The following is a 10,031-nucleotide window of genomic DNA, read 5'->3' on the forward strand; positions in this document are numbered from 1 at the left end:
ACCCAGAACCATAGTTAAAGGGAATTCTGGGAAGTGTATTTCTGGGCCTCTCCCTTATGACGGTAAGAACATGGAAGGAGGAAGCGATGATGTTGAATGATAAGAGCCCATCTGGCAGGCCGTGGCACATCCTCTGGATGAGCAGTCAACAAACAGACAAAGTAAATTACCAACTATAGGTAAGTATACTATTATTTGTGTAAAAATCACCTTAAAAACAAAATTATATGTAGAAATATTTGCATGTAAATGCAAAGGAAAAAAGATACACAACAGTCTGAGAATAAAAGTACGTCAGGGGGTTGAAGTTGAAAATGACTTTTGCACACAATAAAATTTCACTAACTTCAGCTCTCTTCCTATAAGATGTTTGAAGTTACGTAGAGAAATCTGTCTATGAACAGGCCTTATATTCAGCTGGTTTGCAAACAAAATTGTTTTATGGGTTATTTTTGGAGGACATCCTTGCTGATTGTTTGGGTCTATTCTGTATGGATTACTGAATATTAGTCCTAGGATTCATCATATTCCTACATCTAAAGACACGTAGTCCTTTCTTATGTCCATTGCAAAGAACCTAGATGTGAAGTCTTGAGGTTTCACCGTTTTCTGCTATTCAGGGATCAAATTTTGCAAACAGTTCATGTCAGAGCCGAGGATTCTCCATTTCAGGGGCTGAAAGACTGAAAGTGAAGGTGAATATCCTTCAAACAAAAACGAAATTAGACATTTATGCAGTCCAAGGAGAATAAACACATAAAGACCAAACAGCCCATCAGTTAAAAAAATATATTAGTCAAAAAGCATATTGGCAAAATTAGATGTAATGACCTACATTTTCTATTTGTTGTAATAATAATATACTTTCATACCATTTCTTTGGTAGTATTATTAACTTTTGAATTTTATTAGACATCATTTATATCCTCAATGTTGCATGCTATATAACAGTCTTTTAGAGATACTCTTCTAAAAAATTCCAAGAAAAATACTTAGAAAGATTGAAAACATAGGCAAAGGTGCCAAAAAAGAATTTTGTATGTTCATGAATGGGGATAGTTAATATTGTTGAGATGTTGGTTCTCCCCAGATTGATTTTTATAAAGTGAAGTCAGATCCAGTCAAAATATCAGCAGCCTTTTTTTTTGGACAAACTCATTGTAAACTTTATGTGGAAATGCAAAGGATCTGGAAAAACCAAAACAATTTAGAAAAAGAGGAACAAAATTGGAAGACTTACACTGTCTAATTTCACGATTTATGATAAAGCTCTAGTAACCAAAACACTGTGGTGTTGGTATAAACATAGACAAATAAGTAAGTGGAACAGAATAGAGAGCCCACAAAGAGACCCATGCATATATGGCCAATTGATTTTCAGGAAAGGTGTCAAAGCAGTGGGGGAAAGACTGATCTTTTTAACAAGTAGTCCAGGAGCAACTGGATAGCTGTGTACAGAGAAATGAACATCTACCCTTACCTTAAATTATATAGAAAAATTTACTCAAAATGGATCATAGACCTAAATATAAGAGCCAAAACTATAAAATTGCTAAACAAAAAGATGTGAGAAAATCTTACAAAACATTTCAGATGGGGAGCTTCTTGAGGCTAGGGACCTACTCCATCATTCATTGTTTCTCTCTTTCTCCTCAGCACCTAGCACAGTGCCTCGCCGTAGAAGGAATCCAAGGAATGCTAGAACTTGGACTCAGATTTGTTCTCTTGTCTTTCACGTCCCTGGTATATTCCCTCAGGGTTGGGCTTCACTCCTTTCATACTGTACCAGTGGAGAATAGGGAGCTCCATAAGCCTCAGCCCCCACTGGGTGGTTCCCTGATGCCCCTCTCCTTGGGATTCACCCACAGCACTTCTGAATGGAAAGAACAGGGCTCCCAATCTTGGCCCATAGCTTGGTTATCTCCTCAGCTCCTAGTTGATCCTACTGTAGATTGGATCCAGTGATGCACTGCTCCCTGGCCACCCAAGCTGAGACCCTAAGAAAACACGGCAAGTCACAGCGCTGAGGTTTATCAGTGAGAGGGTGGCTCAGCCCAGGGTAAGAGTTGTTCCAAAGGAATATAGTGAAGGGTACTTAAATCACCATAAACAAGTAAAATATTTATTTTTAAAGTATGCGCAGGAAGGATGTGATGCTATTTTTATAAGAAGGGCAGATTTTCTTAATTTCCTGTTCTCTGAATTAGAGTTCTCTAATTTATTTTGCTCATAACCTCGACATGCCCTAGGAAGAAATACTGCAACTGAGATCTTTTTTGTCTTTCCTCCTTTTTAGTCTCACCATCGTGACTATTTCTAAGCACTAGCAACATCTTCATTTGAAAGTTTAGCTGATTTAGTCTGTGCATGATCTAGTCAGCACTAGATCTGAGTCCTTGTAGGGATCTGTTGTCATTTAGTGACAGAAGTCCTCCTTTCAACAGGAATATATTTGTCGTTTTAGCGTGTGTTAGAAGTAAATGGTTGGCGATTAAGGTGGGTCACTTTGGCCAGAAAAGCCTAAAGGGCACACCTCGTACGCCTATGAACTTTGGATCCGTGCCCTCTTAGTATAATCCTCGACTTTACATCTTTTTCCTTGATAGATTTTTCATTCCCTTCTCTTGTGGTTTGTATATTGTTTGGTTTTATGGCAGCAGATGCTTTACTTCCAGGAATACCTGTCTTTCCTTCTTGGAACACCAAAAGAGTCCTGCCAGATAGGATCCTTTAATTCAAGTCAAGATTACGCTTAAACCAGAGGACCTCATCCAGAAGAGGGTCTGCTCCAGGATCGAGAGTCGCTCTGAACCAGACCTCAGCACCCGGCTCCTACCAGACCTCAGCACCCGGCTCCTACCAGACCTCAGCACCTGGCTCATCCCACTTCATACACCCTAGTGCTTATATAGGACAATCACTTAAGCAAGAGCTGTGATAGTTATAAGTTGTTATGTTTGAGGAATCCTTGGTAACCAAATAATTTATTCCCTTCTCCAAAATGAATGCATCTTTCTGCTTGGACATTATATATAGCTTATTTTATTTGGGGCTTAAATTAGTAAAAGATTATCTTCAAACAAGCTGGAGGTATGTGTATAATAAACTTCTTTCCAGATACTTTGTGAAAGTTCAACTCTTTTTGCCTCCCCTCACCAGCTGCTACTCTAGATGATTTGTGAACAGCTGGCCCATGACTGAGGGGATGGTCATTGAGGCAACAGCTGAAGGAACTTCTAGTTCACTCTGTGGGAGCTTATGATTTTCTACAAATTTCAGAGTAGCCACAAGAAGAGCTAGCTTTTTATTTCAGGCACAAGAATGTCAATATATTTTGTAACATCTTCTCGTTTTACCAAGAGTTTTAAATTGCTTTTTGCTAAGCTGGATTTCCTAACAGTGAGGTTGATATTTATTTCCCTTTATTCTCTGTGCAATGTATGTAAAGTAGAAGAATGAACAAAAAGTCAAGCAGAAGAAGGACCTGGGACATCCCCTCCAATCACCAAAAGTTGATCGGTATTTCTTCTGTAGATTTCAAAGAACTAAGATTTTATACTGTTACCATGTTCTCTGCTACTGCTACAACATTGAGGCTTTCATGTATGCTGTTGTTCAGAAATGACTGCTTGTGTGTTGATAGCAATGTGTGTTGATAGGCGCTGTTGTGAGCTGGGGCACTTCCACCTGAAGTTGGCAGCGCCTTCTGTGTGCCTGACTTGTCTTCAGTATTGCAGTTTCACTTTGTCTTAGTCTGCTGGGGTTGCTATAACAGAATACCATAGTTTGCACAACTTAAACAATGGACATTTGTTTCTCACAGTTCTGGAGGCTGGAAGTCTAAGATCAAGGTACCAGTGGATTTGGTTCCTGCTGAGAGCCCCTTCCTGGCTTTCAGGTGGGCTCCTTCTTGCTGTACCCTCACAAGGTAGAAAGAGAAAAAGAGGGCTCTAGTCCCTTCCTCTTCTTATAAGGGTACTAATCCCATCATGGGGGCTCCCCCCTCATGACCTCATCTAAACCTAATTATAGGTGTACCTTGGAGATATGCAGTTTCGGTTCCAGACCACCACAATAAAGTGAATATCACAATAAAGTGAGTTACACAAATTTTCTAGTTTCCCAACTATGTAAAAGTTCTGTTTACACTATACTGTAGCATATTAAGTGTGCAATAGCATTATGTCTAAAAAAAATGTACATACCTTAATTAAAAAATGCTTTATTGCTGAAAAATGCTAACCATCATCTGAGCCTTCAACGAGTTGTAATCTTTTTGCTGGTGGGGGGTCTTGTCTTGATGTTGGTTGCTGCTGACTGATCAGAGTGGTTGCTGAAGGTTGAGGTAGTTGTGGCGATTTCTAAAATAACACAACAATGAAGATTGCAGCATCGATTGAATCCTGCTTTCACAAACGATTTCTCCTCAGTGTGTGATGCTCTTTGATTGCATTTTTCCCACAGTAGAACTTCTTTCAAAATTGGAGTCAGTTCTCTCAAACCCTGCTGCTGCTTTATCAACTGAGTTCATGTAATATTCTAAATCCTTTGTTGTCATTTCAACAATCTTCACCACTTTCTGAACAACAAAAGACCCTGAATAGCCAAAGGATTCCTGAGAAAAAAGAACAAAGCTGGAGGTATCACACTCCTGGATTTCAAAATACGCCACAAAGCCATAGTAACCAAAACAGCATGGTACTGGCACAAAAACAGACACACTGATCAATGGAACAGAATTGAGAGCCAAGAAGTAGAACCACACATTTATGGACAGCTAATATTCAACATGGGAGCCGAGAGCATACGATGGAGAAAGGAGAGTCTCTTCAATAAATGGTGTTGGGAAAACTGGACAGCCACATGCAAAAGAATGAAAGTAGACCATTCCCTTACACCATGCACAAAAATCAACTCAAAATGGATTAAAGACTTGAATGTAAGATCTGAAACCATGAAACTTCTAGAAGAAAACATAGGCAGTACGCTCTTTGACATTGGTCTGAGCAGCGTATGTTCAAGTCCCATGTCTGACCGGGCAAGGGAAACAAAAGAAAAAATGAACAAATGGGACTACATCAAACTAAAAAGCTTCTGCACAGCAAAGGAAACCATTAACAAAATGAAAAGACAACCTAACAACTGGGAGAAGATATTTGCAAACTATATATCAGATAAGGGGTTAATATCCAAAATATACAAAGAACTAATACAGATCAACAACAAAAAACCCAACAATCCAATTAGAAAATGGGCAAAAGATCTGAACAGAGATTTCTCCAAAGAAGATGTACAGATGGCCAACAGGCACATGAAAAGATGCTCAACATCATTAGCTATCAGGGAAATGCAAATCAAAACTACAATGAGGTATCACCTCACTCCGGTCAGAATGGCTATAAATAACAAGAAAGGAAACAACAAATGTTGGAGAGGATGTGGAGAGAAGGGAACCCTTGTTCACTGCTGGTGGGAGTGCAAACTGGCGCAGCCACTATCGAAAGCAGTATGGCGTATCCTCAGAAAATTAAGGATAGATCTACCATATGATCCAGCTATCCCACTGCTGGGTATTTATCCAAAGAACTTGAAAACACAAAGGCATAAAGATACTTGCACCCCTATGTTCATTGCAGCATTATACACAATAACCAAGACTTGGAAGCAACCTAGGTGCCCATCAAGGGATGAATGGATAAAGAAGATGTGGTATTTATGCATGATGGACTAATACATAAGAAATGACGAAATCCGGCCATTTGTGACAACATGGATGGACCTTGAGGATATTATGCTGAGTGAAATAAGTCAGAGGGAGAAAGTCAAATACCATATGATTTCACTCATAAGTAGAAGATAAAAACAACGACAAACAAACACATAGCATTGGAGATTGGATTGGTGGTTACCATAGGGGAAAGGGGGCAGGAGGGAGAGCAAAGGGGTAATTAAGCTCCCATGTGAGGGGATGGACTATAATTAGTTTTCGGGTGGTGAACATGATGTAATCTATACAGAATTCAAAATATATTATCATGTACATCCAAAAATAAACAAATAAATGAAAAAACAAAAAAATAAAAAAATAAATAAAAAACCACTTCCTTTGCTCATCCATAAGAAGCAACTCTTCATTCATTGAAGTTTCATCATGAGATTGCAGCATTCAGTCACATCTTCAGGCTCCACTTCTAATTCTACTTCTTTTGCTATTTCTGCCACATTTGCAGTTACTTCCTCCAATTGAGTTTTGGACCCCTCAAAGTCATCCATGAAGGTTGGAATCAGCTTCTTCCAAACTTCTGTTAGTGTTGATATTTTGATCTCCTGCTATGAATCACAAATGTTCTTAATGGCATCTAGAATGGTGAATCCTTTCCAGAAAATTTTCAGTTTGCTTTGCCCAGATTCATCAGAGGAGTCACTATCTATGGCAGCTGTAGACTTACAAAATGTATTCCTTGAATAATAAGACTTGAAAGTCTAAATTACTTCTCAATCTGTGGGCTGCAGAATGGATGTTGTGTTAGCAGGGATGAAACAACATTCATCCTGTTGTATATCTCCATCAGAGCTCTTGGATGACCACGTACAGTGTCAATGAACAGTAATATTTTGAAAGGAATCTTTTTTTCTGAGCAGTAGGTCTCAGCAGTGGGCTTAAAATATTCACTAAACCATGTTGTAAACAGATGTGCTATCATCCAGGCTTTGTTGCTCCATTTATAGAGCACAGGCTGAGTAGATTTAGCATAATTCTGCAGGGTCCTAGGATTGTGAGAGTGGTGAATGAGCATTGGCTTCAACTTAAAGTCACCAGCTGTATTAGCTCCTAACAAGAGAGTCAGCCTGTCCTTTGAAGCTTTGAAGCCAGGCACTGACTTCTCTTCTCTAGCTATGAAAGTCCTAGATGGCACCCTCTTTCAATATAAGGCTATTTTGTCTACATTGAAAATTGGTTGTTTAGTGTATCCATTGTCATTAATTATCTTAGCTAGATCTTCTCGATAACTTGCTGCAGCGTCTACATCAGCACTTGTGACTTTATCTTGTACTTTTATGTCATGGAGATGGCTTCCTTCCTTAAACCTCATGAACCAACCTCTGCTAGCTTCAAACTTTTCTTCTGCAGCCTCGTGACCTCTCTCTGCCTTCACAGAATTGAAGGGAGTTAGGGCCTTGCTCTTGGTTAGGCTTTGGCTTAAGGGAACGTTGTGGCTGTTTGATCTTCCGTCCAGACCTCTAAAACTTTCTCCATATCAGCAATAAGGCTGTTTTGCTTTCTTATCATTTGTGTGTTCACTGGAGAAGCACTTTTCATTTCCTTCTAGAACTTTTCCTTGGCATTCACAACTTGGCTAACTGACACAAGAAGCCTAGATTTTGGCCTATCTTGGCTTTCGACGACGTGCCTTCCTCACTAAGCTTAATCATTTCTAGCTTTTGATTTAAAGTGAGAGACATGAGACTCTTTCTTTCACTTGAACACTTAGAGGTCATTGTAGGGTTATTAATTCAGTATTGTTGTTTCTCAGGGAAAAAGGAGGCCCAAGGAGAGGGAGAGAGATGGGGTAATGGCCAGTTGTTAGAGAAGTCAGAATACACAACATTTATCAATTAAGTTCACCATCTTATATGCGTGTGGTTTGTGGCACCCCAAAACAATTACAATAGTAACCTCAAAGATCACTGATTACCGATCATCATAATAAATATAACAATAATGAAAAAGTTTGAAATATTGTGAGAATTACAAAAATGGGAAGCAGAGACACAAAGTGAGCAAATGCTGTTGGAAAAATGGCACTGATAGACTTGCTTGATGCAGGGTTGCCACAAACCTTCAATTTGTAGAGAGGTAATATCTATGACGTGCAATGAAGCAAAGTGCAATAAAACAAGGTGTGCCCGTGCCTCCCAAAGACCCTACCACCATTCACCATCGCATTTGGCATTAGGACTTCAACATATGAATTTGGGGTGACACATTCAGTTTATAGCACACCTTTTGCCCTTAGTTGCATGTGGGGTCTTCCTACGACTTCCCTGGACATAAAGCATAAGAACTTGAATAAGATTTCAATTATATCCATTATTGGTCCCCAGGAGTAGAGGGTCTTGTGAATTTCAATTCTTATGAGTTTGTCCTCAAGGTAAAGTTATTTAATTGTGATTAAAATCTAAGCATCCAGAGAGGTCTGTGTTAAGCATTCCTCAGATTTACTGGGGATACCCTGACTAGACATTGGCAGGAGTAATTTTTTTAAACTGTCAGTCTGGAAGGATTTTACCATTTACTTTTTGATATAAACAGATTTTATCCGGCACTTAACAACAACTTGACCTATGTTTCGTGTGGTACAACAAAAAATTTCAGTGAAAAATAGAAACCAAGAGCGCTGGATTTAAAGCTAGAAATATTTAAGAGAGGGGGTGTTTACAGGTACTTCTTTCTGTTTACCATCTTAAAATGGATACAGTACCAATGAAGGTTCTAGGGTTTTATTTCATCCCACATTTAAAATGTTCTGAATAAACGCATGTGGTTTACTTTCGCAATGTTTATAGAACACAGTTAAACAGCTTTCAATGTCTAGAGTTAACCTCCAAATATTACACGTTTTCTCAAAGTACAGCATAGTCTCCTGAGCAGGGCTGGACAGTAGGTGCATTTATTCTATGCTTTTTTATTCGAAGCCAGTTCCATTAACTGTACTGAAACTCCAAGCCTTAGCTTGGTGATAGCTACTTGTGGTAAATGATATTTATTGTCCTCTCATCTTTCTATTTTGGGTGGAGGAAAGATACTGTTAGATACTTTGAAAGCCTTTCAGGAAAATCAGGAAGAAAGAGATTTCCTTTCCTTCTGGAAATGCGACACTTAGAAGGATGTAGGCTGTATTCCTTAGGCCAATGATCAGGCATGGCTAGCTGTAGACAGTGATGACTTTGCCGGGTCTGTGGTCTCTTGCTTATCTCAAGGCCTTGGGGAATAAGACCAGGGCTGAGGGCTGAGGGGACTGCTTCTCCAACCTTTCCTCAGAGTAGGAAGCAACTGTACCTTGACTGACTAGCTCTAAGACTGGAGGAGACCCTGCTTTTTCCTAGAGATGTGGAGACTTTCTTTACAGAACTAAAATTCCATTATAATATTCTCTAGTCAGAATCACAGAAAATCTTTTATTCAAGCCTTTCCTTGTTGATTAGGGACAGTTTCTCACCTTCCCGGTTCCTTTTAGCTTTGACCTTCCTTTGAAATATATAGGGACTCTGTTTTGACTTTAGAATTAGAAGGAAACGGAAACAGAGTAACAGAAGAACAAATTCCTAAATAATAGAGAAGAAACTTAAAAGCTAAATTTCAAACACTCTCCTGAGCTTTTAGGCTAGGGCCTTTTGGGACTGCCTGAACACATTTACCAGTCCACTTGCTGTAAACAAAGTCACTAGTGGGTATTTATGAATAGATCTGTTTCCTCCTCTTTTGCTATATCACCAGGCCATGAGAGCTCTCGTAGCTTAGTTTCTTAAAATCAATGCACAGAAACTAGTTCTCATAAAATCTATTAGAAAAAAATTAGAGAGCCCATGGCTGATTAAACTTCTCATTAGACTCATCTAAAGAATTTAGGTACATATAATTATACGTGTTAATTTTTATAAGGATTAGTGTTTACAGCATTGAATGAATGTTAACTGACTCAAGTGCAAAGCCAATCAGCCTTATAGGAAACTAAATGTTTCTTGGAGATTTTCAGATACACCTCAGTATCCTCTGCCTGATAATTTTTATTTAAATGCACGTGTGATGGTTAATTTTATGTGTCAACTTAACTGGGCTGGGAGATTCCCAGACAGCTGGTAAAACATTATTTGTGGTGTGTCTGTGAGGATGTTTCCAGAAGAGATTAGCATTTCAACTGGTAGACTGACTAGAGAAGATAGGCCTCACCAATGTGGGTGGGCATCATCCAATCCATTGAGGGCCTGAATAAGACAAAAAGACAGAGGAAGGGTGAACGCGCTGCCTG

The sequence above is a fragment of the Equus caballus genome, chromosome 21 (genome assembly GCF_041296265.1).
Source record: "Equus caballus isolate H_3958 breed thoroughbred chromosome 21, TB-T2T, whole genome shotgun sequence".
Taxonomy (NCBI): domain Eukaryota; kingdom Metazoa; phylum Chordata; class Mammalia; order Perissodactyla; family Equidae; genus Equus; species Equus caballus.